Source organism: Solanum stenotomum, chromosome 8, assembly GCF_019186545.1.
Source record: "Solanum stenotomum isolate F172 chromosome 8, ASM1918654v1, whole genome shotgun sequence".
Taxonomy (NCBI): Eukaryota; Viridiplantae; Streptophyta; class Magnoliopsida; order Solanales; family Solanaceae; genus Solanum; species Solanum stenotomum.
In genome coordinates this window covers 38,624,654-38,632,434 of record NC_064289.1, presented here as the reverse complement: position 1 = coordinate 38,632,434, position 7,781 = coordinate 38,624,654, and the positions used below count along the sequence as shown (strand labels likewise).

At 32.9% G+C, this 7,781-nt stretch overlaps 1 long non-coding RNA gene across 1 annotated transcript; it reads right to left on the bottom strand.

The window, feature by feature from the left end:
* Nucleotides 1-2,089: 2,089 nt before the first annotated feature.
* LOC125872218 (uncharacterized) lies at nucleotides 2,090-5,676 on the bottom strand. The gene is made up of 3 exons (XR_007447115.1): nucleotides 5,521-5,676; nucleotides 2,242-2,410; nucleotides 2,090-2,140 (listed from the first exon to the last, which is right to left on the bottom strand). It is a non-coding gene; the product is annotated as an uncharacterized LOC125872218 (long non-coding RNA).
* Between the last annotated feature and the right edge of the window lie 2,105 nt (nucleotides 5,677-7,781).

The following is a 7,781-nucleotide window of genomic DNA, read 5'->3' as shown; positions in this document are numbered from 1 at the left end:
TGTATATATATATTCATTTGAGTTGGCACATTTTATAGTTTGTGCGATGAGTTTCTTAGAAAAATAGACATTGGATGAAGCAACTTTTTGAATAGTGTATGGATGTTTTTTGTTCATTTATATGACACAAGGATATGCTTAAGGTTTAAGTCATAGTTCAGAGATGATTTTAGCCATAAACTCTTTTTAAAACTCAGACTTTTAATATAGTTAAAAGAAAAGAAAAGAAAACCTTATATGTTTAACACCCCAAAACGCAGGATCTCTCTACGATTGATACCCTCACCAACTTTCTCACTCATGCTGCCCATCAAAAACAAAATTCAACTCAAACGTCAACACCAAAATAATAAAGGGAAAATCCTATCATCTACCACTACAAACAAACTTAGGTCAAACAAAATTAAGTCACAAAAAAAAACATAAAATAATACAGAGAAAACAAAGAAGCTGGTCTTATTACAACATCAAAAAAGGAAGGAATGAAGTCGTGAAAATAAACCAAGGGAAGAACTGCTATTGTCAAGCATGACTTTGAGGAAAGTAGAGAATGTTACTACTTGGCAGCAGCATGGCTTCAAATATTTGCTTTCCAGAACTGAGGCTTATTTTATGTTTAAAAAAACCTCCCAGGACCGGCTGCCGGACAATTCAAAACTCTGTGGATAATGGACCAACCCCTCTACCCTTTCTCCAGTTAAATACCAAACTTTTGTCCGCAGCAAGGTTCAAACTCGTGATGCATGGTTATCTCATACCTCATGGGTTGCACTCTCATCACTAGACCAAGAGGATTTCCAAAAGACTGAGCTTTTCATTAGGTTTCAGAGACCAAGAGAGCTAAACGAGTAAAATACCTAAAGAGGTTGCCACATTTTTTAATTCAAAAACTGAAATTCACCCATCCCACCCTGCACCGCCTAAGAACTCACTTGCCTACCTCACTCATGTTTACATTGGCCAGGCCGGTCTCATTGCGACCCCAAGCATTTAAGCGTGCAGCCTATATTTAGTTTTCTAGCACAAGCATGAAAATTCATCTACGCAAACACTTGTTTTTTTTAAAGTACTTAAAGACTTGTTTCTCAAACTAGTACAATGATCAAACAGGGGCGTAGCTACCCCATAGTGAGGGTGTCCAATTCGTCAAAAAATAATATCCTATATATAAGTAAAATGATACACAAAGTGATTAAATAACATATTTTGAACACCCTTGACAAAAAAAAAGGTGTTGTAGCCTAGTGGTTTTAGATGTCTTGAAAGAGCCCTAAGTTCTCACTAGCAACAACTTTTCCCCCCTTTTTTGGACATCCTTTGTGATATTCCTGGCTCCGCCACTGACTCATCAAACAGGCATCCTAGGAAACCAGTATAGAGGACGATGAAAACGAGACAGTTATTGCTTACATAACTAGATACCTGATAAATAAATAAAAACTATATCTGGGGAAACACGTACCAACAAGCACAGCCCATGGGATGGCCAAGAAAATTCTCTATAGTAAAATGAAAAATGGCAATCAGTATAGGGATCAGGGCTTTTCCCACCTTTTAGATGCACATCTGCGCTTAGGTCGTTAGCTGTATAATCTCTATAGAAGCATCCTCTGCTAAGACCTTTGTAAAAGGCATGAACAAGTTAAAATCATGAGCCGCATCAGAAAATACAAACAACTGCTATTAGTATTTTGGTGGACAGACCAGAAAATGCCTTTCACTCTCATCACTTCCTCAATGTATGTATGATATATTCATTACAACCCCCGGGGTGGGGGAACGGGTGCATGACATTTCAGGAAGAAACCCCTGAAAGTGATATAGAACACTCATCATGAGATTCTCTACAATGTCTAATCATAGAAATGACTTTGATATTGTTCTAAGATCTTCAGACTTCTTTACACTTTACAGTATCTGATTATAGATAAAAAGAATTTAATATTATGGTGAAATTTCCAACAAATCTATATAAGACGCAAGCTTGGATTTCCTCTTTTATCAGCTTACATTGCGAACAGAAGGTTCTTTACAGCTGAGTTTTACATTTTTGGATGCTGAAGAAGAAAGAATCATGTTGTTAAATTACCTGATCCTAAGAGTACTGAGAGTTGCATCCAGGTGACATCCCTCAGAGAGACTTGGGAAACATCATTGGACGATTAAGCATTGACTTTGCCATGAAACATTGCGACTAAACCCACCCTCTCTTCATAGTCCAATGTTTTCTGGTGCTGTCACTAATTTATGCAACTGTTTTTGCACTAATGGCTTGTTCATGACTCCACAGCTACATTGCTCTTGTAACATGACTTTGATACAGCAAAGTTTCAATCATGTATTGCAAATCCCTTCTCACAAATTGTGGCTCAATGTTACCTTCGTTTGATTCCCATCAATGATCAAGTGACTGGAGGTAGAATGTTTTCATTGTTATGCCGTAATTTTAGTATCCTTAGAAAAATTACTTTTTGAAATGTTCTAAGTATAAAACAATTTAGGAAAGATACTTAGAAAAGCATCGCCACTTAATTTTTTAAAGAAATTAAGAAAACTTATAATTTAAAAAGACCCTAACAGATTAAGCCTTTAAAAATTAAGAGAAAATGGATAAGTGATTCTCATTTACACTTCAAGAAGGTTTTTAAAGCACTTGAAGTGTACTCTAACACGCGGTTATCCTACGACTTAGATTAAATATTTGACTATTTTTTGGAAGAATGATTATAAAAATAATTTATAATATTAACTTGAAAAAATAGTTAAACAAAGAATATTTTTTGATTTTTTAAGTGAAGGGACCTTAATTGAAACATTTGGATCAAAGACAAGTGATTAGAATTTTAACAGAAACTAGATTAATTAAAAAAAAATGAATCATTTTTAAAAATTATAATTTAAACCAATTTGGTCAATTAAAACATGAAAACTATTTAAAATTAATTGAAGAATAAGTAAAAAGTTTTGACTAAATATATTTGATTAAAATAATTATACAAGAGTTGAGAAAAAATAAAATTTTATTAAAATAAACTAACATAAAGAATATAGTTCATCTTTTGGGAAATTCAATTATGTTATTTAAAGTTAGAGTTAAATCAAAAAAACAATAAATAATCACAATTGAATAAAGGGAAAATTGTATATAATAGCAAACTATTAATTCAAATTAAATGTTATAAATATACTTTGATTTAATTGTACCCTATAGCAAACTATTGCTATTTTCGCCACTCTCCCTGGTGGAATCTCGCTCGCCACTCTCGTTTGGTGGCAGTCTCGCTCGCCTCTCTCATTTTATACAAAAACGCAAATGTATAAAATACGTTTGTGTTTGTATAAAGCGAGAGAAAATTGTATATATACATATATTTTCGTTCCCCTCTCCCAGATCTCGCTCGCCACTCTCCCAGATCTCACTCGCTCACTCGCCTCTCTCACTTTATACAAACATAAACGAAATGTATAAATTGCACTTCTGTTTGTATAAAGCAAGAGAAAATTGTATGTATACATATATTTTCGTTCCCCTCTCCCAGATCTCGCTCGCCACTCTCTCAGATCTCGCTCGCTCACTTGCCTCTCTCACTTTATACAAACAGAAACGAAATGTATAAATTGCACTTCTGTTTGTATAAAGCGAGAAAAAATTGTATACACACATGCAAATACATATATCTTCGTCCTATACACTTATAATTATATAATACAAATATTTTCCTACCCAATTTTATTTTGCCTTTCTCTCTTTTTCGTTTTATACATACATAGATTATACAATTGATCTTTTGTATACAACTGCTTTCTTTGTCTATGTATAGCGAATTATACAGCTATATTTTTTTTTGTATATCTATAGCGAATTATACATATATATGTTTGCTATGGAGCACAATTATACAAACTTTGTTATAGCATACAAATGTTAATTTTGTGTTGCTATATGTGAAAGTTGCTCTTGAATAAATTAGGATAGTGAAGGAGATGATGAATTTGGGCCCCTTTTTAGGCCAAATTCGCTATTGATTTGGGCTCTTGGCTCAATTTTATAGCGAATTATATATATGTTTGTTATGGAGCGCAATTATGCAAACTTTGTTATAGCATACAAATATGAATTTTGTGTTTGCTATATGTGAAAGTTGTTATTGAATAAATTAGGATAGTGAAGGAGATGATGAATTTGGGCCCCTTTTTAGGCCAAATTCGCTATTGATTTGGGCTCTTGGCTCAATTTTCGTTTTGTATACACTTGTTGTATATCAGTGTATATCGAATGTATACAACCCATTTTTTTTGCTTTATGAGACCTGTGATCAATTTCCAGCCCTTCGAACAAGATGGGGTTGACTCGAAACTCAACGGTATGCAAGGGTGGATTCCAAAATAGACTCGGATCGACAATTCATGCAATGAAAACAAAGAATAAGGAATAGCATTGTGTAGTGCGGCTAAAGATGAGAAAAACGTAAGTTATTGCAACTCACAAAATCAGATTAGCTGAAAGCAATTAACATTTTCATTATCACTCATTCCATGTATCACAAATAGATTTCTCAAATCTTGATACAAACCCATAGTACTAATATGAAACCCAATAGATCTCTGAATGCTAGACTAACACCAAATAATAAAATATGAAAGATAATATTTAAACTCATGCAGATAGACCCCCAAAAATAAGTGGCAGACAATTAACACAATTGGAACAATGTTAATCTATAGTTAATCAAATAAAAACTTGAACAAGATGATACTATTCTCCAAAGAAGATGTCAGGGGAAGGAAGTTGGTTAATACGAAAGAAGAAACTCATCTCAAACAGTATTTAAACTTACTTTTATCTACTAATAACAAAATGCCAAAAAGATTGGCTGCACTAGAGTTGAAACAGAGAGCTAAGCTAACCTTGGTTACACATAAACTCATGTGACTATTTAAAAACAAATATTGCATATTTTAGGAAAAAAGAAACATACATCAATACTTAGAATTTCAAAAAAAAAAGTGCACGACATGGATTTCAAGAAATTAACCAAGCTTGAGGTGACTACAAGTATAAAGATCATAAACTTGTACTCCAAATAAAATACTAGCTGATAGTAACGCTACTGAGTGTTGGTCTATCCTCCAAGGTTAAGCACTTTTAAACTTTCATGGTTACTATCATTCTGATATTCCGAAAAGTTAAATATAGATAGGAACACTCTTTGACAAATCCACAAATATTGAGACATGCTATGAATATGACAAAACTCAAATAAGAAGCAAAACCATGGCGTAGAGCAACAACACTTGAGAAATCCCACAAGAAACAGAACAAAATTAACAGAGGTAACATTAGAAATAGAGAGGGGCTAACAAGAAGAAACCGAATCTCGTAACTAAATGAAAACAATCATGTTTAAGACGAGGAATGGAATCAAATAATTTGAACAGAAAGATCACAACCCCAAATCATGAAACTAAGCAACCCTTAATTCATGACAAAAGAAACTAAAATCTGAAATGGAATGTTACCTTTTCGGGGGCAGCGACGAGCTTAACCACGAAAAACTACCACCACTGTGAGCTGATTTCGATGAGCTCCGGAAATAAAACAAATTCGAATAGAAGAGACTCACTCAAACTCTGTATTTTTTTTACTTCTCCAGGCTGTGTATTTCTCTTTTAATGTCCAATTTTATTTTTTTTAAAGAGTGAATGAAAGAGATGAATATATAGACGGAAATTGGGGGAAACGGGCAGAATTCTAATGGATTTTTGAATTCCTACACCCCTTTTCAAGACAAGGGATGGGTTGTTATTGCTTTTAGATTTTTCCAGAAAAAAAGGGGAAAAGAGACGTGATGATGTACTGTTGACTCCATTTAGAGGCTGCTGCCGATGTTGACGTTGTGAACGTTACTGTGAAACGCCGCTCACTGTTGTTGTTGTCCTTAAAGCTGCTGGCTTTTGCTGGATTTCTGGATTTTGGTCGGCTATGGGGTCACATACGGGTTTGTTGTTCTTGCTGAGGAGGAAGAGCGTAAGGCGTCGTTTTGGTACTGTTTTCGCGTTGGGTTTGTTGCGTTGTTCGCGAAGAAGACAAGCTATGGGGTCGGGTCGGGTCGTACGCGTCACTATTGTTGGTTGTTTTGATCGGCTGGATTGGGTTAATTGGGACAAATGACTGCTGAATTTGAGAAGGAAAAATTACGCGGTTAAGCAAATTTATACTACTTAATTACTCATCATAGCTATAGTTTGTTATAATTACCACTCAGACTAACATTATACATTAATTACTCGGGCTGACTTCGAGTTTGTATATGTATAATTCGCCAGAATATATAAATGCATATGTATAATATTCAATTATCTAACCTATATACATATACAATTCACCTCTCTCTCACTCTCTGCCCTTTCTCGCTCGCCTCTCTCCTCCCTCTCCCAATCTTGTTTGCCATATATACATATACATATGTATAATATACAATTATCTAACCTATATACATATGCAATTCACCTTTCTCCCACTATTTGCCCCCTCTCTCTCGCCTCTCTCCCTTCTCTCCCAGTTTCGCTCTCGTCTCTCCTCCATATGACATGTAGCTACGAATAGTAATTATTAAACTATAGACATGGAGAGTAATTGGGCTATTTTTGAGTGGCTATATGTGAAAGTTCTCCATTTGAGAATGGGGAATGGGTTGCTCATAAGTGCTGGGTTGATGTGGAATTATTGGGCTGCTTAAAAAGTTTTTAAGCGAGGAATTGACATAGATAGACAAGTGTATATAATTAGCAACATATAGCCTAATATTAATTAGCAATTACTAAACAAATAAAAATTTGGCACATAATAGCCTAAAAGCAATATATTGACATTTTTTTAAAAATAATAAAAGATATTTAATATCATCTCTCTTTTAACTTCCAACCATGACTCTAGAATTATCTCTCTCCTTTCAAATTATTACGTATTTTTTAAAATAATAAAAGAAAAATTAATTTCACCTCTATTCTAACTTCCAACCACTTCTCCTTAAAACTAGCAAAAGAATATTCAAAACTTTCTCCTTTCAAATTATTTCGCATTTTTAAAAATAATAAAAGAAAATTAATACCATCTCTATTCTGTCTTCCAAACGTTTCCACTTAAAACTAGCAAATTATTGTTTAGAATTATATCTTTTCTTAAAATTACTATCAATTATTTTTCCTTTGAACTCAATCTATATTCAGTTAACAAATTTGTATACATTTGTTTGCATTGGTATTCATTAATCCATATTCATCTAATAGATTGGTATACATTTGTATTTGGATACATTTGTTGGTATTCATAATAAATTGGTATACATTTATATTTATTTGCATTAATATCTTTCAAATTTTACATAGGTATACATTTGTATTGGATACATTGGTATATATTCATTTATAAATTGATATACATTTGGTTGCATTAATATCTTTCTAATTTTACATTTGTATTGGATACATTTGTTCGTATTCATAATAAATTGGTATACATTTATTTGCATTAATATCTTTCAAATTTACATAGGTATACATTTGTATTTGATACATTCGTCCATATTTGTTTATAAATTGGTATACATTTGTTTGCATTATCATATTCAATCAATGAAATTTAATATTTTCAAAAAATGTCATAAATATATTAATTAATTATTTATTAAAAATTGGAAAAACGTCAATTCCAGAAATCACGAAACGTTGCAATTTTTAGGGTTATAATACAAATACGAAAATTTGTAAAAATAAAAAAT